The 25,773-nt window shown below is 42.9% G+C and overlaps 1 protein-coding gene and 1 pseudogene across 9 annotated transcripts in view; one reads left to right on the plus strand and one right to left on the minus strand.

The window, feature by feature from the left end:
- Positions 1 to 25,773, minus strand: part of TSPAN4 (tetraspanin 4) — a 375,697-nt gene that overhangs the window by 139,363 nt on the left and 210,561 nt on the right. The window lies entirely within an intron of this gene.
- On the plus strand, positions 25,633 to 25,752 carry LOC136638106 (5S ribosomal RNA; annotated as a pseudogene).

The raw sequence follows: 25,773 nt of genomic DNA on the forward strand, positions 1-25,773 counted from the left end.
CCTATGTGAATGTCAGCATTAAATGATACAATTGAAGGGCAGGAGGTCTGGTCTAGAGGGTAGAGCCTCCATTGCCTGAAGATTAACATCCACAAGGTCGCCAGTTCGAGGCCACCTTGAAGCAGCTGGCAAGCTGCAGCTGAGCTGTTCCATCTGCTCGGAGCGTGGGAGGATGGAGGCCAGAATGTCAAACCAGATTGGTGTGTAACACCTTGAATGTAGTGGTTCTTGAAAGAAAGAACCTTCTTTCAATTTGTAAAAATCCCTGCGTGGATTTAATAAGCCTGCCTATGTAAACCGCCTTAAATAAAGTCTTGAATAAAGACCAAGAAAGGCGGTATATAAATACTGTATATTATATTATATTATTATTGAAAAGATTCAGTCTAAATTTTCTATACAAAATTCTCCATGTACTGCACTGTGTTCCCTATGCAACACTCTGCCTAGAATTAGGTCAACATAGATTGGAGTTACACACATGGTCCAGCTTTTTAAAATACTGGGCCAAAGTCTGTTTTAGGGCTGATCATGATTTGCTGTTAAAGGGGCTGCTGGTTGATCCAATGCTAACTCCTTGCCTAGCCCTTTTCTATAAAAAAAATCCAGCAGATGGGCCTTGAGGCTGATTTATAAGGGGCTTCTTCTCTTGAGGCTATCAATAGGCTTTTGACTGCTAGGCTATTTGACATAGAAAGGCAAGAGATTTTAGGTGCAGCGCAAAAAAAATGTTCTTTGAATTTTCCACTTAAAAGTACATTTGGTCAACAACCAAAATATCTGTGCCTTCTACTGTGCGCCCCCAGAGAGGAGGGCCTTCACCGTGGCATGTTGTAATGTGATCCCCCGAATGACTTACTTGGCAGATTTAGAAAAGCTTCCAGAGAAGAACACCTGTGTTGATGCAATTTAAGAGAGGCAGAATCTTCTATACACATCATGTTGCGCTGTCCCAGATATCAATTTTCTCCCTCCCTTGCTCAGTACTAAAATAGGGCATTCTGCGAATGCTATCATTCAATTCTTATTGGCAGGTGATATCAAGCATATAACCCTCTCAGTTGCACAATTCCTAAACCTGAGTAACTTGAATCATGCTATCGGTATCAAGTAATTATTGAGTAGTTTGCAATATGGTAAAGTTTGTAAAGTAATTGGCTGTCTCTTTCTATAATATATGTATGTACAGGTGTGTGCCACTTAACGATGGGGATACATTCTCAGATCCCTGTTGTTATGTGATTGGGTTATTAAGTGACCATTCAGTCCAATCTAGTGCCTTTTTTGTGTAGACACTCCCTAGCTGGGAGTGTAGACACTCCCTAGCTGGCCGCTATCACTACTGGAGATAGATTGCCTCTTCTTTGCATTTACAGCCTCTTTATTGTGTAAACAGGTATTCTGCTGCAGGCTATTAAGTCTCTTGGTTATGCTTTGACCACCATTGTATTGTATGTGGTCTGTCATTAATCGGAAGGTTGTTAAGTGGTGCACACCTGTACAGTATGTGTGTGTGCGTGTGTGCGCGCACACACATATATTGGTTTGGTTTCTAGGCTTATTCTTTGAATGGTATTTGCACGGAGATATTATTTATCTATGCCTAATAAAGGTCTGTTGAGTTGAATTGACATAAGTTCTAAATCAAGTTGTCTGCTTAGTTCCTTAAGAAATAAAGGTTTGCAGAATTCACCCAAAATATAGGTCAGTTATTGTGAGAGTGGTTGAAAAGAAGTTTCATGCACAGCTTCAAACCACATAAAAGACAATGAGAACAACAGGTGAAAGTTCCACTGTAGCTCTTGGATTTACATGGGACAGTGTTCTTGGAAATCTCCGAGTATATTTAAAATGTGTTCTTTAAAAATATTTTCCCATAGGAATGAATGTAACTGGTGTGGGTTAGGGGAAAAGTCACTGAACACTCATGCTGACAACTGGTGACTTCTATTTGCTCAAAAAAAGTATAGACAGCAGATTGAGGAGGCAGGTTGCTGGGAGTGGGAGGGGTTACTGCTGTTGATGACTGAAAAAGCCATCATTGTTGAGAACAAGTGGTTGAGCCTTTGCCTTAATGAGAAAGGAAGACAGGCAGGCCAGATCCCCACAGATGAGCAATGGAGGCACATGATGCGCCCTGACCCACCTGTCAGAAACCTTACCTTCCAGGAAAATCCACACTTGCTGCTTTTGCTTCATACCTTTCCTGTAGCAAGAGGCAATCACAGATGATTGCTCTCCTCTCAAATCAAGTGGCAGACCTGCTCAGAAGCCTCCTGTACTGCATTTTCTGGGGCTTATCTCCAAGTACCAGTGCCCTTGCCACCAAGCAGAAGAAATTTCACAAGATGTGCAGCCATACCTGCCTCAGAAGCCCTATGAACCCATTTTTTGTCTCTTTTTTTTATCTTCCAGCTTTAGAGAAGACTCTCCCCATAGGAAGTTGCCAGCATCTAACAGAGTTGATCATTAGCATCTAATTAGTAGCTAATTGACCACATTATTTTGAAAATTGCCAAGTGTAAATTAGGCTTCTGGCAGGGCCCATGAGAGAGATTGCAGGGGATTAATTATACCTGGTCCCAGAGTCAAAAAGGGGGCCCAAAAATGTCATGGGATTTTACATTTTCCAATCTTACCAGGGCCCATGAGATTGGGGTGTGGGGGTTACATCATACCTGGGATAGCAGTCAAAAAGGGATCTGGGAGCCAAAGGAGGGGCCCCCAAATTTCCTGGGATTTTCCAATTTCACCAGGGTCATGAGAAGAATGTGCAGAGAGTCCATCGTATCTGGGCCTGGGGTGAGATAGGGGGTCCAGGAGCCAAAGGAGGAGAACTGGAAATTTCCTAGGATTTCAGAAAATGTTTGAATATTTTATTTATTTATTTATTTATTTATTTATTTATTTATTTATTTATATTCCGCCTTTTTCCCAGAAGGGCACCCAAGGCGGAATATATTGTGTGAAGACTAGAATTCAACTTTTATGTAAACCTACATAGCTTTATATATTGTAATTCATAGAAATTATGATCCAATGAGCCCAAAGAAACTTCATACCCACAAAAGAGGTCTAAAAGAAATGCCATACTCCATGATTAAATTCCTCTCAGAGCCCCTGACTTCTGGTATTAATTTGCAAATCCTGCTATTTCAAAATTTAGACTGCATTAATAAAGAACTGCCTGTACCAAGAGTGTAACATGCTGCTTTGCTAATATGACTGAATTTTCACCAGCACAAGGACACATAACATCTCAAAAGGTTTTTTTGCTTAACAGCAGTACTTTGTTGTTTCTTAATGTGAAGGTCCTCTTCAGTACTGAAGCAGAAAGACCTTCCACTGACCTGGCACAGTGGTACACCTGATGTGTAGAAGCTTGGGTTTCACAGATGGTCATCTTCTGGGAGTTGGCAAAGGAAAGAATGATGTACTGTCATCCTTGAGAATCCACCGCAAGACTCCCAAAGCTTGGCTTATTCTTGCATGACCAATTTCCCAATCCTCAGCATGCCCTGATTTAGTTGGAAAGCTGTTTGAAATTTAAGCCTCTGCTGAAAAGATGTGTAAATTGACTTTTACTTATTCTGGTGGACAGCTCCAGCAAATCTCAGACAGCTCCCAAGTTACTGAGTCCTCAGCACTTCTAAGATTTGACAGGAATGTCAATTTCTGTGGTATATTCATTCTGATACACCAAATTAATTTTTACTTATGCAGGAGGCATGTGCCAATTCAAAGTGATGTTATGTTTCCCTTTTTATACCCCAGAAAATGGAGAACTGAACTAGCAGTATAAAATCTGTTGAAGTTCTTTGACTCTCAGTGATTCAAGGAATATGGTCTGTGCTTCCTTACCATCTGGGCAAACACTTTTTGAAATTTGCAGCTCTGATCAAAACCCACCTGTCTCCTTGGCATTCTCTCTACATGAGATTGGGATACTAGCTAGGTGATCAGCATATTAAATCATATAATGATTATTTGAATGGCGAGCATCATATGAAATGCAAGGTTGGCATTTACTGGGATCCTCAAATCAGCAGAAGGCCCATCATTCGAGCAGTGGCACCATTCTCACTTTCCACAGACCATCAGAACCTCATGTCTCAGTTTACTGCCTCTTACAGTATTGGGTTATCAGCAGGGAGAGAGATTTGAGGGCCCCAAATCCTGAAATTGATACTATGCTGACACATGCCTCCTGTTTAAGGATTACATAAGTGCATTTACAACAATGGGAAAGAGAAGTGTTCCCATAAGGTCCTTTGAGGAACATTAATCAAAGGTCAATGACAGAACATTTAAACTGTATCAAAGTCAATTCTTTCCAGGGTTTAGATATTCAGTGTAGTTCACATTTCTCTGGAGGACCTGAAAAATATTAAAGATAAATATTGCTAGCAGAATTACCCTGTCTTATAACCTTGAGCAGTTTTCTAAAGCCCAAGTTAAACCTGCAATGGGACTAGTTAAAATGAGATGGAGTGTAAGGAAAGTAAAGAGGTTGTATTTTGCTACCCTTGACAGCATGCTCTTTCTAAAGCATGCTATTCTTTTTTAAAACTTTCCACATTCTTTTTATGGGAAAAGACAAGCAAACTTCAGCAGTGCACTGGGTGTTCAGTATGAAACAACAGATAAAAATAATTCCAAAATTTCAGAGAGTTAGCCACTCTAAAGCTCTGGGCAACTAGCCTACTTTCTCTCCATGGTTCTTGGAACTGATCTTAAAAACAAGTTTTATTTGTTTCAGTTGCTGTTTTATAAAGAAATTGGCTCCTTCCACTAGTAAATTGACAAAAAAAACAAGTTCACAACTGCCAGCATGCCAGCTAGGAAAAGGAAAAATTTGCTCTGACAAGGAGACCTGGTGCTCATGTTGAAACATTCTGATCTTCAAACACAACAGAAATTGAGCATGGTTAATCTTGTAAACAGAGAGAAGTGGAGTTATATCGACAATTTCCTGAGGAATTTTGTCCAAACTGTAACACTTGTGCTATTAGTACAGCTGTAGGCAATACTAACTGCAAAGAGGACTACCAGGGATATTTATATGGGAACCCAGAATGCTCAGTGCCTAAAATCATGGAATACATCTCCCAGGTGAAGAGACTCATGAACACAATAGTGACAGTTTGGCATTGATGTGGAAATCCATGGAGAGAAGAAGACAGAGATGGCCATCCCTCCAGCCAAGTTCTAAAGCTATTTATGTTTCCAATGTTCAGTATAACCAGAGATATCAGTAGCTGTTTAACTTTCTGCAACAAACTTTCAAGAGTCATTGCCTTTGAAAAAGGGACATGTTACTCTAAGACACAGGGTCTGGTGGCCTTATCAGACCCATTGCTATCCTCTGTGTGGCCCATGGCACACTCCACACAAATTATTGAACTATCAGATATAGGAAATTATACCCTACAAAGAGCTAAGGGGCTGACCTACCACATGTTGCTAGCATATACTGAAGCACCAGCTTCTCCTCCATTCTGAGCAAACATCAAGGACTGTAGATATTAAACAATTTGCCCATTCAGCACTAGCAAGCCAAGGGAGAAAGATGAGGACTATATAGTGAGGATCTTTGGTAAAGGAGAATGGCAAGTCAGCAATGTTTAGGTTGGCAGGACTGGGGAGGATTTAATTTTGCAAGGGAGAACTTTTTGGAGAGCAAGCAGAGGCACATGGGGAGGGGCTTAGATAGTGGGGAGTTGAAAGCTGCAGGGGGAATGTCCAAAACAGTGAGGAACAGGATTTGTGGCTTAACCACAATCAGTACTGATGCTAGTGAAGGGATTTTAGCTGACAATGAATGAAAGGGTGGCACATTGGCAGGGCAAATGAGGGATACTTTAGATAACAATTGATTAGATGAAGAGGTGAAAATTGTGGGTGTAGCCTATCAAAGGTTTGGCTCTCCAGCCCATTTGTGTTTTATATCCTGTACTAGTACTTAAAGCAGCAGTCAGTGAATGCCTGTAGTCCCACCAATTTAAAAAAAAATAGAGGTGGCCCTTATGACTTTTGTAAAGAGGTGGTATCTTCATGCACAAGACATGCACCATGCTGAAAACAGCATCAATTCCAATAGCATTTTAATCTTACTCCTGTAGCCAGGCTCCCAAATTCTTTCCGGCACCATTTTAGTCATTCATCTTTATCTGTTATTCATGCTTGTTTCCAAGATAAATCTACAGCTGTTTTAGACTACTACTTGTATTGAACGATGCAACCTCAGGAAATGTTATATTGGTGAATATTAAAAACAATAATATATCACAGGAAAATGTGATTAATTCAGCAGTTATAAAGAACCAACTGAATAATCTTCAAGACACTAATGGAATAGATCCAAAAGAGGAAACAAAAAGAAAAAAAAGAGACAGCAAACAATGAAATACAGGTAGGAGAGCAGAGAGGGAGACAGCACAAGGGGGAATGAGATGGAGGAATTGTAACAGCTACTACAGTATCAATAATAATATCAATGTAAAGAAACTATCCAAAATGAATGAGATAAAGTACAAGGAGAAGCAACATTCGGCCCTCCAAGCTCAAGATCAGGGGGTCTCCAAACTTTTCAGTACAAGGGCCACATGTACATTTTACACGTTTACATGGGCCAAAAAAGATAAGTTTTATATATGAATGAATGAAATTTAAATGAAGGAATATGCATTACTTGGATCTTTTTTCTAATTGACATGATTAGAACAAAGAGAAATTATTATTATTAACAGTATTTAAGTAACTCTTTTTCAACCAAAAGTTCATGAAGTGATTTACAGAGAAAAATTAAATAACTAATTGCTCCCTGCCCCAAAAGGGCTCACAATTTTAAAATGTGACATGAAGAAACAATGCCATGCTTAAATGGAGAAATGATATATAATGAGTAAAAATGTCAAGCATTAGCAAATACTCTACCAAAAAAGCCAAGTTCCTGCAGGCTGGATAAATCTTCTGGTGGGCCCTGGCCTATAGTTTGGAGACTCCTGCTCTAAACACTATCAAATTTGGCATTGATGGATCCCAAACCTAGAGCATTTTCTAAAAGTATTAAAAGAGTAGAGTAGCACAGTAGTGTACAATAATTACAGGTATTTATACGCTCACTATACTCAATTACAGAAGTACTACAGGACAGGTGATAAGATGTAAGTTTAGATACTTACAACTTTTGATACTGGGGAAAAATGGGAATATTAAGGCACATTTTGTGGATAAGGTACAATATGCAAAAACCTTTTAAGAACAATAGGGATACATGTAGTAGAATGCAGCAGAGATCTCAGTAAATCTTATTAATGCTTACAAGTTAATTGTGCCTTTAGTCCTTGAGACTAACAGTTTTACTCTTTATTTTACTTGGGCAGCAAAATGGCAGATGCGTTTCAATGTAAGTAAGTGTAAAGTCATGCACATTGGGGCAAAAAAATCAAAACTTCACATATAGGCTAATGGGTTCTGAGCAGATTCTGACAGATCAGGAGAGAGATCTTGGGGTGGTGGTGGACAGGTCGATGAAAGTGTCGATCCAATGTGCGGCAGCAGTAAAAAAGGCCAATTCTATGCTTGGGATCATTAGAAAAGGTATTGAGAACAAAACAGCTAGTATTATAATGCCGTTGTACGAATCGGTGGTAAGGCCACACCTGGAGTATTGTGTCCAGTTCTGGTTGCCACATCTCAAAAAGGACATAGTGGAAAAGGAAAAGGTGCAAAAGAGAGCGACTAAGACGATTACTGGGCTGGGGCACCTTCCTTATGAGGAAAGCCTACAGCGTTTGGGCCTCTTCAGCCTAGAAAAGAGACGCCTGAGGGGGGACATGACTAAGACATACAAAATTATGCATGGGAAGGATAAGTGGATAGAGAGATGCCCTTTACACTCTCACATAACACCAGAACCAGGGGACATCCACTAAAATTGAGTGTTGGGAGGGTTAGGACAGACAAAAGAAAATATTTATTTACTCAGCATGTGGTCGGTCTGTGGAACTCCTTGCCACAGGATGTGGTGATGGCATCTGGCCTGGATGCCTTTAAAAGGATTGGACAAGTTTCTGGAGGAAAAATCCATTACGGATTACAAGCCATGATGTGTATGTTCAACCTCCTGATTTTAGAAATGGGCTATGTCAGAATGCCAATGCAAGGGAGGGCACCAGGATGCAGGTCTCTTGTTATCTGGTGTGCTCCCTGGGGCATTTGGTGGGCCGCTGTGAGATACAAGAAAAATTGTATTGCGTTTGATTTTCAAAAAAATAGGAGCTGATTTTATTTGACTCTCTGATATTCTTGTCATTTATAAAATTGCAAATAAGAAGGTTTTTGTTTTTTTAAAGGCAGGGACTAGTCTTAAATTTCCCAACACCATTGTGCACAAAGGAGGGAGAAACAAGATTAGCAAGTATGAAACGTGTCCAACTTGCCAGTGGGCATGAGAAGGCAGGCGGCATCTGTGTGTAAGCTTCTTTCAGCCAACTGCAAGTATCCTGTAATTATATAGTATTTTATATGCATGCTGTTTGTGATAGAGTAATCTCATATCCTACTTGAGACAGACAGCTCTTTCCTTTCACCCTATTTTGCTTATGGACAAATTATGATAGCCTCCTTTATGTTTTTTGGTACCATGCACACTTTCTGCTCAAATTAAGCAATAAACTGCCAGCATTTTGACATTTCTATGTCAAACATTTCTACAGAGACATAACATAATACAGACACACCACCGGGCCACTGATCACTGAAATCTTTCCTCCCTGATGTCTTCTAATATTTCATTTTCAACATAAGTGCTGAGGCTCAAAGGCACTTGGAAGCCATACTCCCTGGGTTGGTTCAGACGTAATGTCAGAACATGTACTGCACTAACTGTAGTTTAGACTCCAAGTTTTTATTTGTGCTCTACATGTATAGGCAAACCATGATCCCTCTTCCCCTGCGAACCCTCAAGCGATAGCCCAAATAGCAGCCTCTGAAGATGGAGCATTCAGTTTGTTGATCTGGATGCAACATTAAACCACGGTTTACCAACATAGTGGCATACACACCAGTTTCAAACCATGGTTTCTCTAAGATGTTTACTGGAATCTTACAAGCACCCAAAGGAAAGATGCACACACTCTGCTGGGTTGGATAACTTGGATTCTATGCGGTATGTAACAAATGCAGTATGTAAAACAGATACAAAAGAACAGCAGATTCCATATAATCAGCTACTAAGTTAGAAAACCTAACTAAAGATTCAACAGTTTCAGACTCCAGTTAGGCAGCAGCTCATAAAGCACTATTTGTCTGATGGTGTTGGCTCAGAAATAAGGACGAACCAGGGTTCATGTTACAAATCTGCTTTAGCATCAACTGTGGCGTAACTAGGTCATTTGACACCTGGGACCCATAAATTTTTGTCACCCCCATACAACATAATTAACAGTTTTGTACCACCCTTCCTCTAAGAAGCTCAGGGTGGTGTACATAGTTCCTCCCCTTATTTTGTCCTCACAACAAGTCTGTGAGGTAGGTGAGAATGAGAGCTAGTAATAGTCATGACATGAAATGAACAATAATAATAGCCAGAAAATAAACACAGTGAATATTTTCCCACAAGTAATGGATGAAATTCTGCATCAAATGGTATATAATATGATGGTATAATTCCTAAAAGCCACAATTTTGGTCAATAGGGTGTCACTTCCCCCTGAGGATGTCTCATTGGTCCATTTTGACTTAAGGCAGTGATTCTCAAACTTTAAGAACCGGGACCCACTTTTTAGAATGACAATCTGTTCAGGACCCACTGGAAATGATGCCATGGCTGCAAGTGAAATCATCAAGCAAATTAAAATAAATATAAATAATTAAATTAAATTAAAGAAAAACAAATAATTAAATAAGGGGAAGCCAGCCCTGTTCCACAAAGTGAATTTTCTCTAACCTGTCTGCAATAACACCTTCCCACACACAAAAATTAATGAGATTTTCAGCCCTACCCAGTGCCCAGTTCAATTTAGGTTCTTATATTTCAGACATATCACTATCAGAACCCACCTAGCTTTACAAGTCTAAAACAGAAAAAATTTACTAGCTCAAGCCTCTGTCTTGTTTTAGTCTTTTTATGGGGGGACTGCCTTGTGGAGCATTTGTTGAGCTCCACGTTTATGAGATCGGGACCTTTCTGGTTACCTCATATTCCCCTTTACTTGACCTGACCACAAGCCAAGGTACACTTGCTTATTCATGAGTTCAACTGTGTGGCTTACTTTAGCTTTCCACAAGGCTCAATACATTTGTCAGCTTGGAGGGAGGGACTTCCTTCTCTGATGTTTTTTGGGGGCTGCATTCATCAGATCGGAACCATTCTGATGTTGTTGGATTCTACTCAGCCTGCCCTTTCCAATGGACTAAGGCACGTTCACCTACTCATGAGTAAACACATGATATGGCTCAGTTTAACTTTCCATAGGGCTCCATGCATTTTTATTTTCTGGTTTTTTGGCCATAACTTTAGACAAAATTGAGATATTGCACTCCGTTTTTTTCATTGCATTCTGCTGTAAATTTCACATCCAACAGTATATAGCATGACTGTATTATTCCTAACCACAGCAATTTTAGCATTTTTGGTCACTTGTGGTGTCACCCCCCAAGGCTGGCACCTAGGGTGGACCATCCCCCGGCCCTAGCTAGCTATGCCACTGAGCATAACCTCTGAACTATCTCTCTGAGTTCAGAGTCCACTTTCCTGAACATATTGCTGTTATGTATTGTACTATAAATATGTTCAGAGGACCTTATTCCAAAGACTCAACTGCAGGTCACTAGGCCCAAAACTCTGTTAATGACAGGGTCAAGTTCCCTCCTTACATTCTTCTGACCTGTTTGTTATTGTGTCTTGGTCCCACTTGTAGCTTGCTGACTATTTGATCTTGCTGAGCTCTATTCTCAGGATATGGTCCTAGACTCCTGAGAGCCCCCTTATCTAGCAGGTGAGGAATCATGTGGGGGAGAGGGAAGAAAAAAACCTCCCTTCCTCCCTTACCTTTCTCTTTCATGCACATCTCCACTAGCACAACTGTATTCTGTAGCTCTTTTATTTAACACTACATTGCACTATCTGGTTGGAGAAGAATGTTATCTAGGGTTGTACGAGGGTCTTATCTATACCAAAGACACAGGGGGGAAATTTGGGGAGAAAGCGAAAATGTTGGGCATTTTTTCCAAATTCTGTAACAAGTTAGTAGCTGTATGAAGCAGCTAAACCTCAAGAAATTAAAACAGTGCTCCTGGAACTGAAGCTACACCAACTGAAATCAGGACGCAAAGCAACAATTTTCAATCACTGCGCTGTGGTACATTGGTGTGCCATGACTGATCCACAGATGTTCCACAGGAGTGTGGAGGAGGGTCATTTATTAGCAGAGCCAATAGGGGATGTGAGCTCCCCCACCAGCAGTGCAGTGCGCCATGACAATTTTAGCTCCTTGTCAGTGCGCTGTGAGATGAAAAAGATTGATCCAAATGAAAGAAAGCACACAGAACTCAACACATCTCTCCATGCTACATGCATCCTCACCTGCCCTTGCATTGCGCACCTGCCATCTGGTAGCAATGCCCTTGCCTGCTTTATTGAAGACCAGCTTGCTTGCTAGGAAATGTGTGATCTTCCCTCTGTGAGTCTGGCTGTTTGTTTTCAGTTTCATGCCAACACTTTTTTTTTCTTTTCTAAAGAGCTTCCATTTGCTGATATAATTATAGAGAAGGCAAAGGTTAATCTTGCACCTGTCTCTGTGTTTCAAGACTCTTGACCCAACAGAAATGAAGGTTGCAGCAGGTGCATCTCACTCATGAGCAAATGAAAACAACAGCAGAGCAGACAAGGATGACAGGATAAGGACTGCACATCAGACTAATAGCACTATGATACTGCACAACTGAATATGCTTCTGCTCATAAGCTTGCATTAAACACTGTACCCACCTGGAAGAAGAAGAAATTAAAATCTATGATGTGCTTTTTGAGAACTGGCAGCAATAAAACCTGGCTTCCTGGCTGGCATTTTAAAAATTCAACCTGGCTCCCTTTGATGACTTGATCTTCCCAACTTTGCTGAAGTAAATAAGCCACACAAAATCGAATAATACAGACTAAATTAAGAAGCCCAGGCTTATCATAAAGACAATTTGAGAAAAGCAAACAGCAGAAGAAAGATCTTTTGAACTTACATTCAATCCATAATGTAGAGGAAGTGGAACTGATTTTCTGGAGACCCATATTATACTCCTTGTATTAGCTACGGCACACCCGTTTGCTACTTTTCTGCTCTGTACCAGGGAACACAGTTGACAGTACTTTTCCTGCCTTAATTACAATTTAACGTGATACAAGTCGTATTGTCATTGTGGAACTCCCTCCCTTGAGTTCAGTTTACTCTCTGAAAAACCATTTTTGCTGCTTGTTAGTTTTTATTTGTTTATTGCCTTGTGTTTTTATAGTGATTATTATATTAATTGTTTTTATGTTTTACCAAGACTGTTAAGCTGCACTGGTTCCTTTTCAGCATGCAGAATGGTGGGATATAATTTTTTAAAATAAATAAATGGTTTAGATAGAATTCTCTGTGGGAATCACTGAATTCCACAAAAGCAAACATTACTGTATCACTGTAAACTTAAGTTCCAGATTAAACCCTTTGAAGCTAGTAAATTCAGACTTAAAAAAAAAAAGAGTTAAAGTACACATTCTGTCATATGTGCTTATCTTTCATCAGGTTTAGGTTTGTTTCTTCTTTGTATTACCTTCTATTCTGCCTCATACCACAAAACAAAGGTTTGGTGGCCTGACTGCCTCTTGGAGCCATACAGAATGAATCTGCAGGGGTAGTTCATAGCATATAAATTGGCACTTCACACTAGTTGATGTGTACTCGGGATCTTTCCCTGCAGCATGTGGCTCAGCTGCCTTGTCTTCTGTGGAGCGCCCGCTGTCCAACTGTGGCACACACTGCAGCCAGGATTATCCAGGGAGAGAGGCCGGTTGTAGATGGATGGTCCTGTTTTTCAACAGAGGTGGCCTTTTGGGGCTCAAGTCTTATCCCACAAGAATCTGAAGATGAGCATTTTGTGCACAATAGGCGTTGTTTTTTTTTTGGTAGGACAGCTGCAGCAAACAGGGAAACTAACTTTTGGAACAGAAAGTAGGTTTAACTTAATTATCTCAGAGTTGCTGCCCCGGGTATTAGTGGAACCTTATTTTCCGTGCTCCAAATTCTAAATATAATGCTGTTAAGTAGTTATCGCTGTGCAGCAGCTCATTTGAGTATCCTGCATGGAGACAGAGGATGTGCTTATTCAGAAGTCCCTTATAAATATCATGCACCATCATAAAAGATCAGCCTAATTATTTCTACCATGCCAGTGTATTCTTGTCTTTCCATAAGGAATGTGAGGGAAGGAAAAGGAAAAAAAAAAATTGGTGTGAGCATTTTGTTCAGAATCATGGGGGAAACTCATGCATAATAGGATGACCCTGAAATGTTCATAGCACAGCATTTACATTTGCCTTGCTCCTTAATATTTCAGCATACAAATGCCAGGAAGCAGGAACTTTAGCTCTGTGACCTGATTCAAAGTTCTGCAAAGCTCAATTCCTCAAGGAGCCAACCTTGTTGCCAAAACTGAAAAGTCAGCACAGCCTTGGAAAGCATTGCAATGACAAGATGATGGTTAAAGCACTGAATGGTCTATGGGGTGCACACCTGAGCAGCTCCTTACTAATCATGAAGCACCCCTGCTGCATCAGAGCCCCCACACCGAAAGCAACTTGCTAAGCAAAAAGAAGTGGGCTTCTGCATTTCAGCAAACCTGCTGCAAAAGAATTCCAAAGATCATAAGGGTGTCTTCTAAACAGCTCAAAGAGAGTGCTATAGTTTCATATGAAAGCTGCAATATTTCTATTTTTCAGCTCCGTAGCATGCTTTTTCCAAGAACTTCATAGGAGAAATATGATAAAAGTTTGATTACAAAATGCTTTCTCATCAAATATTTGCCCCTATGTTACCCAATGGTATTTACCAATGGACATGTTTGGGATTTTCTTCGCTGTCCTGCTGAAGCAGGCCTTTGGAACTGCAACAGAAGGCATCTATCTCCAGATCAGATCAGATGGAAAGCTCTTCAACCTCTCCAGACTGAGAGCAAAGTCCAAAGTCCAGCTGAAATGTCTTTGTGACTTCCTCTTTGCCGATGATTCAGCTGTCACCACCCACTCTGCCAAAGATCTCCAGCAGCTCATGGATCGTTTTAGCAAGGCCTGCCAAGATTTTGGACTGACAATCAGCCTAAAGAAAACACAGGTCATGGTTCAGGATGTGGACTCACGTCCCTGCATTACAATCTCTGCGCATGAACTGGAGGTTGTCCATGACTTTATGTACCTTGGCTCAACTATCTCCGACACTCTTTCTCTCGATACCGAGCTAAACAAGCACATCGGTAAAGCAGCTACCACGTTTTCCAGACTCACAAAGAGAGTCTGGTCCAACAAGAAGCTGACGGAACATACCAAGATCCAGGTCTACAGAGCTTGCGTCCTGAGTACACTTCTGTACTGCAGCGAGTCATGGACTCTTCGCTCACAACAGGAGAGGAAACTGAACGTTTTCCACATGCGCTGCCTCCGATGCATCCTCGGCATCACCTGGCAGGACAAAGTTCCAAACAACACAGTCCTGGAACGTGCTGGAATCCCTAGCATGTATGCACTGCTGAAACAGAGACGCCTGCGTTGGCTCGGTCATGTCGTGAGAATGGATGATGGCCGGATCCCAAAGGATCTCCTCTATGGAGAACTCATGCAAGGAAAGCGCCCTACAGGTAGACCACAGCTGTGATACAAGGACATCTGCAAGAGGGATCTGAAGGCCTTAGGAGTGGACTTCAGCAAGTGGGAAACCCTGGCCTCTGAGCGGCCCACTTGGAGGCAGGCTGTGCAGCATGGCCTTTCCCAGTTTGAAGAGACACTTGGCCAACAGTCTGAGGCTAAGAGGCAAAGAAGGAAGGCCTATAGCCAGGGAGACAGACTAGGGACAGACTGCACTTGCTCCCAGTGTGGAAGGGATTGTCACTCCCAAATCGGCCTTTTCAGCCAAACTAGATGCTGTTCCAGAACCACCATTCAGAGCGCGATACCATAGCCTTTCGAGACTGAAGGTTGCCAACAACAACATTTACCATTTACCAATGAAGAAAATAAGTTAGGGTGTCAAGAGATCCAAAAGATGGTGGCATCCATCTTCCTGGCTCTCCCAGGACCATGTGAAGTGGTATGGCAAAGGACAAGCCGTGAGAAACACTGACATAAAAGGCAAGGACAAAACAAAACCCACTACTTTTGGTTTTACAATAAAACTGTGACATTTTTAATGCCTTATAAGGCATTGGGAGACCCGAGAAGGCCCCAGTTTGTTTGTTTGTTTTTGCCTTTTAGGCCATTCTGAGGCCTGCAGCAGTCACACATGGCTTCTGCAGGCATCAGAAAGCCTCCAGAGGCAAAGGAGCCCAATTCCCCTAGCCTCTGGGGGGGGGGGTGTCCCTGGTTATCCATGGTTTCAATTAACTATGGGGGATTCTGGAACAGAACCCCACAGATACCAGGGCACACCTGTACTAAAAAATAGAGCAATCTGAAAGCACTGAAACAGATTCAAAAAGGAGTGAACAATGCAATTCACCTCCATGAGTGTATATAATACTATGTCTTATGAAAGGATTTTAAAAACTATTACAGAAATTCACGAAACCCAGGAAGACCCATAAGCTGCAAAATAAGCTTCCCAGAGGATCAATCTCATATTTGGGAATATCCTTAATTCTAAGATTGCCAGGAGATAAGAGTGAACTGTACGATGTGCAGCTATATACAATTGTTCGCCAACATACAGTATAGGCCACTGCCAGAAATGTAGTGCAGGATTTCAACAAGCATGATGCACAGATGGCAGCTTGGTTCTCCTTACTTCCTCTTGGGATTGCACTTGGTACTGCTACCAAGTCTCGAATATCCCATTCCTGGGCAAGGTATTGAGCGGGTGGTGGCGTCCCAGCTTCAGAGGGTACTGGAGGAAACAGATTATCTGGACCCATTCCAATCTGGCTTCAGGCCGGGGTTCGGGACGGAGACTGCCTTGGTCGCCTTAGTGGATGACCTTCGCCGGGGGATGGATGGGGGAGTGCAACCCTGTTAATCCTGCTGGACCTCTCAGCGGCATTCGACACCATCGACCATGGTGTCCTTCTGGGCCGGCTGGCCAGGTTGGGGCTTGGAGGCACTGTTTTGAAGTGGTTCCGCTCCTTCCTGGCTGACAGATCCCAGAAGGTGGTGCTGGGGGATGCCTGTTCGGCACCCCGACCTCTTAGGTTTGGGGTGCCACAGGGTTCCATCTTATCCCCCATGCTTTTTAACATCTACATGAAGCTGCTGGGAGAGGTCATCCGGGGGTTTGGAGTGGGTTGCCACCAGTACGCTGATGACACCCAGCTTTATCTCTCCTTTCCCCCTGATTCTGAGGAGGCGGTTGGGGTCCTGGATCGCTGTCTGGAGGCAGTTAGGGACTGGATGTGGGCGAACAAGCTGAAATTAAATCCGGATAAGACAGAGGTGCTCTTGGTTCGGAAATCCACAGCTCGGGTGCTGGACTATCGTCCTGCTCTGAATGGGGTTGCACTCCCTCTAAAGGAACAGGTCTGCAGCTTGGGGGTTCTCCTGGATCCACAGCTGCTCCTGGAGTCCCAGGTGGCGGTGGTGGCCAGGGGAGCCTTTGCTCAGCTTCGGCTGATTCGCCAGCTGCGACCGTACCTGAGCTGCGCGGACCTGGCCACAGTAACCCATGCCCTAGTGACATCTAGATTAGATTATTGCAATGCACTCTACGTGGGGCTGCCTTTGAAGACGGTCCGGAAATTACAACTTGTACAGAACGCGGCTGCTCGTGTGGTTGTCGGGGCACGTCGGTTTGACTCTGTTGAGCCGTTGCTCCGGCGGCTACACTGGTTGCCGGTTCTGTTCCGGGCTCAATTCAAGGTGCTAGTTTTGACTTTTAAAGCCCTTTATGGCTCGGGTCTGGGGTATTTGAGGGACCGCCTCCTTCCTTACAATCCGGCCTGTGCTCTTAGATCTACTGGGGGGGCCCTTTTGACTGTGCCGCCACTAAGAGATGTGAGAGGGGTGGCGGCCAGGAAGAGGGCCTTCTCGGTGGTGGCCCCCAAACTGTGGAATACTCTCCCCTTAGAACTGAGAACTGCTCCCTCGTTGCTAACATTTCGGTGTGGACTGAAGACCTTTTTATTTCAAAAAGCTTTTAATTGTTGATAGGCTGGCTGGCGTTCTTGCTTTTTATATGAAAATCCACGGGGTTTGTTTTGTTTTTAGCTTTTTAATCATTGCAAACTGTTTTTAACTGTTTTTCATGTTGTATTTTTAAATTGTTTGATAGCCGCCTTGTGTGCCCGTTGGGCAAAAAGGCGGGGTACAAATTAATAAAATAAATAATAAATAATAATAAAATAAATAATACTGGAAATCAAGAGTCTGAATTTAAATGCCATGAATTTAAATCACTGCCAAATGCCCAAAAAGTGATTGAGTTGTCTTACTTCAAAGAATAGCTATGAAACATTGAACATTTCTCCTCCACTCTCAAACACTCAATTGTGAAATTGCAAGTATGAAATTTAGCATAATAGAAGAAAGTTTCTTACCAACATGGGGCACAAACACAGCTCATTTTCTTTGACTTAAAAAACAAAAATAGGTACGCCCCAGTATCTATAGGGTTCCATTCCAGACCGCCCGCAGTTAACTGAAACCACGGATACCAAGGAATGCCCACCCCCACCCTCTGAGCTCAGCAGAGGTCATGCATGTCCATTTGTGGTCTCTGCTAGGCTCACACTGAGCCTTACAATGAAAAAACATGACTTCCTGTTTTTCCATAAGTGAATTCATGGGTACAGGATCCGTAGATATGGGGGCTCCCTGTAAATAATACATATTTTGCTTGGCATTTTAGGGCAAGCCTAAATTATTTCACTGAGCAAAGCCACCATCAGAATATGAATAACGAAACAAGAGACAGCTGGTAGTAGCCACATTAGCCTATATCTAATGGGCTCTACCCTGTATCAATGGGTAGCCTATATCCTGGTCTACTGCAAAAGAATGTGAAGGATGGTCTAGTGTGGAAAGGACTCACCTTCTTATCCTCATGCCAGTATTGCAAAGTGAGGACACCATCTAAAGGGATATTTGGAAAGGGCATCTCCTCTTTTGTTTTCCACAGTGGTATTCATATTGTTCTATGATAATCACCTTGGACCCCTTCCCATGTTATCTCAACTGTAAGAAACCTGCTGCAGCATGTCTCTTTCTGGTAACATCAGAGTCCACATGGGAGCAGCTAGCAATGTGGCTACTTCCAACTTCATTGATGTCCTACCAGGGGAGAGGCAACAATGAAGCTGGAAGGAGCTGCATCACTGATGCATGCCACACGAAGTGGTGTTTCCAACTTTTTGATTCCACATGTGGCTTCCACATCACTGTGGTAATGTCAGAAGAAAGTCCTAGAATCTGAAGTGATGCTATCTGAATCTGAAGTAGCATGCTATCATTTTGGCTGAAGGAGGAATAATGGAAACATGACACCCTTCCACTGTTTAAACAGAAACAGTGTGATCCACGATCCCCACATGCTGACAATGTTCCTCAATGCCTCTGCTTGTGCCAGCTCTATCCATGTCTAATGCCACAATCCTATCCCCCCACCAGTTTATGCAATGCAGGGTTATGTTTATGCTGCTGGAGCATGCACTGCATGCTGGGGAGGGGGCAACCAGGTGTTAAAAATATTTTTCAAGCTAAAAAATTTTCTTACCTGTCTATAGGTTGCCTCGGCACCAATGGGTCTCCATGGACCTATGCCGACTATTTACCTGGTATAAATCTAAAGAGACTCAGGGGGCATGTTGGTTTGGGGAAACAGAATAGGATCTTGGCATGTGCCAGTGATGCTGAAATGTACCCCTCACATCACTCCCTGCCCACCCCCTCCTCCCCTAAATTCCCCCCACTGTTCCCTTACTTGCTGCAGCAGAGCTTCTGCTGTTGTGCATGTGGAAACTACAGCTGTTTGTGCAGGCAGTCCCACAGCAGACAACAGCAGAGCAGTTTTTACAATACCATTCTGGGACTACGGCAGCAGATCACGAGATCTACCAATGTAGGCCCACAATAGGACTGGGCTTCCCATCTGTTTGCATTGTATAGCTCTGGCATGGTCATGCAGGTCAGATGTATGGTTAATCCTGCAGAATGGCACAAATGCAGATGACCACTCTGAAATATCAGCAGCTTCAACAGCCAAAGGAGCATAGCAGAACCAGAAAGAGGGAAGGGAAGAGTGAAGAGTGAAGGGAAGCGTAAGAATATTAATTCATCCCAGGACAGTGGAAGGAGGAGAGTGTTAAAACTATCCTCACCATTTGGCAGGACACTGAAAACGACCCGTCTAGCACATAGTTGCATGCACACTGTGGGGAACAGCTGCTTGGCAATTCTCATCTGTACTCACCCTGAGCATTCTGTATCTTGAGCAATTAAGTACATGCACAAAATACACACAGGAATTCCTATTCTGGCATGGAAGCTTTGGACGACCACCTTTTCCTTTATGAACATGCCAGGACATTAAGTTCTGCTGAGGAAGCTCTTCCCTGCTTCTCACCAACATTTCTGAGCTGTGTTGGCTAGGATATAAGAGAGGGTCTTCTCTGTGAAATTCCACTTCCAGGGAAACCCGTCTCACACTCTCTCTGCTGAATTTCCACCATCCTGTCAAAACATTTTTGTTTTGATGGCCTGTATGACAACTGATCTTTTATTCCTTATTTGTCTTGTGGTTTCTAGCATCTGTTCTTTTAACTGTTTTACTGATGCCTGATATGTGAGGGTGGTGTTTTTTTTGGTTTTTTTGAACTGCTTTCTCTTTCTGTTTTTAATTCTATTTTTATTATTGCATTTGGGTTTTTATTATGTTTTGTAAGCTGCCTTAAGTGTTACCTTAATAATTAAAGAGGGAATACAAAATAAATAAATAAATACCTCTCCCATTAAGATCACATCTGTTTTTCTAGCACCTAAACTCATTGTATCTCAAAGAGACTAAAAATCATATCAAGTAATCTAGAAGAGAGAATTAAGTAGACTTGAAAAGTGCATGCAATATCTGGAGCTTTGAGTGAGCACTCCAGCTTCCTTACTTACACAACTGCATTATTCCCAAAGGGACACCTATAACTGAGTTATGGAGCCTTAGAGAAGAAGCAAAAATAGAGGGCAGGCATCGCCGTGTAATTCTCTACCATGTGCCCCCTGGGCACACATATAATTACATTATGAAGTATTGTGCCCAAAAGAAACAATTAGGGAGCAGAATGTAATTTACTGTTTGTACTTAAGAAGAATAACTTAATTCGACAGATACACACCGTAGTGAGAATAAGCTAGAATAATCCAGCGAACCTGTGCTGGAAATATAGTTGTGGTGTATTTTTCTGTTGAGCACAGGAGGCATTTTATATCCTGCGCCAATGGCCTGGCATTGCACAGTCAATAAAGCACTCTAATTAGATGGAGATTTGTAAATGCTTGACAATAATTCTAATCAGGATTTTAATAGGATGCTGCACAATGAATCTGCAAGAGAGATAAATAAGCCTGAAAGTCCCAATCCAACGGTGTGTGTATGCAGCAGCTGATCTGCTTCCTCTCCCAAGCAGCTGGTTGGTGCTATGCCTGCACAGTCCCTGTAGTGGAATCGGAAGGGAACCACCTGTGAAGCACTTACAAATGTGCACAGTTCCTCACCCATCTGGGACGTGCATGTAGAAGTTTTGCTTGCTGCACTTTCAAAACAGCTGCTGGAAACGTCTGCCTCAGATTTCTGCCGCCTTGTTTTTTATATGCCTGAGAAGTCCAGTCTAATATTTGTGGTGGTGGTTCCCCTTTATAGTAATTATCCATTACTTTATTACATAAAGATTATTACATAATTACTGAAAGAGCTGGCTAAGTTAGGTGAAGGGAAGTCAGACACTTAAAGCCTGTCCCCTTTCCCAGTCCTTTCCCCAGCCACAGTAACCCAAGTTGCCCTGCCAGCATGGCATCAAGACTGACGATGCTTCTGCTACATAAAAGCTTTATTCATCATAATTTACCACTCATGACTTAATATTGAATGGGAGTGCCAACGTGACTTAAGTTATCAATGGAGAGCATATCAAATAGAACTGGACAGAAGGTGGGCTCATGATAATTGTCAGCACCAGCAGACCAGTAATTATTACAGCACACCTATAAAATGTACTCCATCAGAATTCAGCCATAATGCTATGATGTGGATTATCATGGAACCCAACCCATCACAGGAGCATATACCAGTGACGAATGTAGCACACCAATGTTTTCAAGCGTTCCAGAGCATCAAATCTCTTAAAATACAAACCTGCGCCTTTAATATTCCCATCTGATTGCCCAGAAAAAGTGCTTGTTACAGGCAGAGAAGATCTGACAGGCATGAAGAGTGCAACTTGTGACAAATAGGAGCTAAGTGCATTGAAATTACTATACGCTATGGACTGGAGAGCATTTGGGTCACTTATCCAAGGACAAATCTCCTCCCTTTTCACTGTAACTGAGAGAGAGAACTCCATTCCACCACCTGAAAATGAATATTAGAGGAGCCGTCAGCAACTAGAAACAAAACCCACCTGAAAAGGACGTGTTCTGATGTTCTTTGCCATTTACTTTCTTATCAGCATCATGTTAGCCAATGAGCCCAATTGGCGCTCTCCTACATTCTCAGACTTTTCCTTACAAGTATGACAGTCACTCCTGATTTAATGACTTCTGCGTGCCCATTTGTGAGTTGGCCTTACAGCCCCATTACACAGATGGGATAAATGTACAAACTATCAGCTTGGCCCCAGTCCTAACTCTCTTGCACAGCTCTGCCAAATGACTTACAAAACTGCTGTGCCCTTCCCTTTCTACTGCATTCCTCCCCAGCATGGTGCTCAAACTGGTCTTCTGTTGCCTGCTGCCAAATCGCTTTGGAAAGCCCCTCGGGGCATGGAGGAGGAGCCACACGCAGCTTGTTTCCAACACTGCAGCCATTATTGCTTCCTTATGAAAAATAAGAGCTAGAGCATGGTGTAAATTGTTAATATTGCTCTTTTTTGTTCATAAAAAGGCAGTGCTGATGCCTGACTGCTGTGCCTCTTGCATAATGCATTGTGCTCCTTAATGTGCATAGCTCTCCTCTGCAGTCCATTTCTCAACATAAAATTTAGCCACACAAATCAGGTTCTTCATGAAAAATGAATATGGTACCTGAATTTTAAGGAGACTACTGGCTGCCTCAATTTACCATAATAAAAAAACAAGCCATCAAGAAGCCAAGGCATATCTAGTGTTGCAAAATGGTTAGCCCAAAATGGAAGCAGAGTCCATGGCAAGTTTAAACCAAACATTGGCACTCTTCACAGTACAACACTGCCTGTTGTTTTAAGTCTTCCCAGTCTCAAGGATTACTCCACAGAAGGCTCAGGTTGAAATCCTTCAGAGCAAAACAGCCTGCAAAACTAAACAGTGCAATCCCTTCCCCAGACCACAACAGGCAATGAAACCCATACTTTGGGACAGGAGACAGCATGGCAGACCTGCCACAACAATCCACCTTGCTGGGCTCTGTCAGTCTAGTCAACTGGGGTTCCCAGTCACAGAACCAAGTGTCAGGTTGTTGCAACCATTTCTGCCATAACCTGAGACATGTTGGGATTGTACATGTGTTCATGATTCAATCAGCTTTTTGTGCATCACTGATGACTTGCTTTCCATTTAAGTTGCACTGAATACAGATGGGGAAAAATTGCTTCAGTTACGATTTTAAATTACTGGAATCACTCATGAAATGAGTCATTCTCCACTACCAATTCCCTCCTTACTGCACATCATATTTTATTCATATGCCTAATAAAATGACAACTAATTTTAAAGGTAAGTTTGGGCAGCTTTTAAAATATTTTGCTACATAAATTATTGCCTCAAAGAGCAAAGGAAAAGAGGAGAGAACACTAGATATATGGCAGGGAGGACCATCCGAAGTGGGATAAATTATAGCTGAGGAAATTTAAAAGGTTGGAAGCTCTCCAATACTCTGAAAGAGAGTCAAATGCAACAAGGGCATCTGAAAGTTATGTCCCAACAGGGGCTGGAGGCAAAAGAGAAATGGTCACCAAAATCTGCATTTCATTTATTATGATGTAAGGCACTCAAACTATCAGTCTGAATTGGCTTGTTGCCTTCACAAATTAAAATAGTACAGCGTTTATAATGGAAGTGCTCCCTTCTGCCACTAGAAATCTATCAAATAGATCACAAGTTGAGATGGCCTCCAAAGAAAATAAGTTAATTTCAATACATAGTCTTACCACAGGTGGAAGTTTCTAATTTTTATTCTGTAAAGACATTATATTTAGGGCACAATCCTGAGAACTACTTGGGCTGGTGCAAGTCCCTTGCACCAGCCCAGGGGGGTCACAAACGTCACAAGCAAATTTGTGCCTCCTCAGGAGTAAGCCATGTTGGTGCACAGAGGTGCGCCAGCCTGTGGAGGCTGACACAAGCCTCCATGCTGGCTTCCTCAGCGAGCCTTGTGTCGGCCTGCCTGGGCTGACGCAAGACACTGGGGTGGGCGGGGAGGAGGCGTTCCTTGGCGGGTTCCTTCCTCGCTGAGGAAGCCAGCACGGAGGCTTGTGTCAGCCTCCACAGGCTGGCGCACCTCTGTGCACCAGCACAGCTTACTCCTGAGGTGGTGGGCGGCTCACTTATGCTGGATCCCAACCCCCATTCCCGAGAAGCTCAGAATGGCTTCAAGCCGCTCCGCTCTCCTCGAACTTGTGCCACCTCAGGAGGTGGTGCATGTCCAAGAAGATCCATAGGAACAAGTTTCCCCTTGCCTCTGGCTGAGCCGCTTTGGGCCCATATCCTGTGCTGGATACAGCACAAGCCTCTTGACTTGCCTGATCCAGAGCAGGGTAGGATTGTGCCCTTAAAGGAGTATTAAAAGATGGGTGAGAATCTCAAATGATGGAAATGTATATGGAAACCTTGACGAAAAAATGAGCTGAAGAAGTAGCTGAGTACCAGCATGCCTTCCTAGATAGATTTAGTTTCCCATGGTCTTTGATTCCTCCTTCAGTCTATCTTTCAGGACACTTGCCTCTCTTTGCTGCCTCACCTGACTCTTAGCTCAGGCTTGTACTTCCTTCCTCTGTTCCCCTCCACATTTTCAGCTCCTTTCCGTTCTTGTGCCCATGTTAGCATAATGCTTGCCAAGTTGTGAGAATGTCTGTGGAAATTTGGCCTAGAGATGAGTAAATCTTTGCAAATGAGCAGATGGAGACACAGCGCGCAACACTATTACACAAGGCCAAAACAGGAGATTATTGCCCTTGCTGGGCTGTTCCAAAAACAGAAGTCCCATGTTTCATCCATTCTTCCTGCAATGTCTAGAAAAAAAGTGTCCTAACTAATTTAGTCCAAGATCTGCATTTAAGGATAGGATTAGGGTCTTGCTTTCCCCCCTCTTTTGTTTCTGTCAGAAAGCAGTGGCATCAGTAGGGTTGGTGTCACCCTGTGCGGTCATGGTGCCACCCCTAAGGACCTCCAAAGGGTGGGACTCAGGGAAAATGGAGAAAGTACGGTGTTTCTGCCTCCCTGCTCCAGGTGGTTACAGGCTGGGTTAGCACATTCCTTTGCCCAGGAGTGCAGCTGCTTCTGCCTGTAGTGCCATGAAGCCAGTGCCAGAGGACAGTCCTTGTGCTGATGAGACTCTCCCTTCTTCCCACATCACACTCCCAGAATGCCACTTTGACAGTTGCAGCCACCGTAACAAGTCTCTCTCTCTCTCCCCCCCCCCCACTCATTTCATTACATCCCTCTCATGCTGCACTCACTTCTGGCATGCAGGCCTTGCCTGGCTGCCTGACTGTGCCTCCCTCCTCCATCTTCTCCTCAAGCAGGAGCAACAGTGGCCAGCTCCCACCTGGCCCCATTCAACATATTTCCACAAGCTGCACATTATATGTGACTCATGAGCCATGGTTTGGTCACCCTTGCTATAAATAGTCACATTGGCAGCGCCCCTCCATGGTGTCACCTGGTGCAGCCCACCTCACCTGCACCCCCAGTGATGCCAATGATCAGAAGATGTTCTGTATCCAGTGTCTTTTCTGAAAGCACCACTGTGAGGTTGGAAAAAATCAAGCAGCAGCTTCCACCCCAATCATTCCTAGCTGAATTGCATGACTTCCAATGACTGTAGAGCTGAATGAGGAGAAAATACCAAAATGAGACTTATTAAAAATGCCTTCATAATAATTTAAGACTAGGTTTTTTAGACCTTTTTGGCCAATCTGAAGCCTGCACAGCCGTGGACAGATGTATGTGGCCTCTGTGGGCTTCAAAAAGTCCTCTGGTCACCTTCAGTGGGTTGAAAGGGGCCGCAGCAACTGTTACCCTGCACATGCCTGATCTCATCTGATCTCGGAAGCTAAGCAGGGTCAGGCCTGGTTAGTACTTGGATGGGAGACTGCCTGGGAATACCGGGTGCTGTAGGCTTATACCACAGTCTTTCGAGAC

The sequence above is a fragment of the Tiliqua scincoides genome, chromosome 1 (assembly GCF_035046505.1).
Source record: "Tiliqua scincoides isolate rTilSci1 chromosome 1, rTilSci1.hap2, whole genome shotgun sequence".
Lineage (NCBI taxonomy): Eukaryota > Metazoa > Chordata > Lepidosauria > Squamata > Scincidae > Tiliqua > Tiliqua scincoides.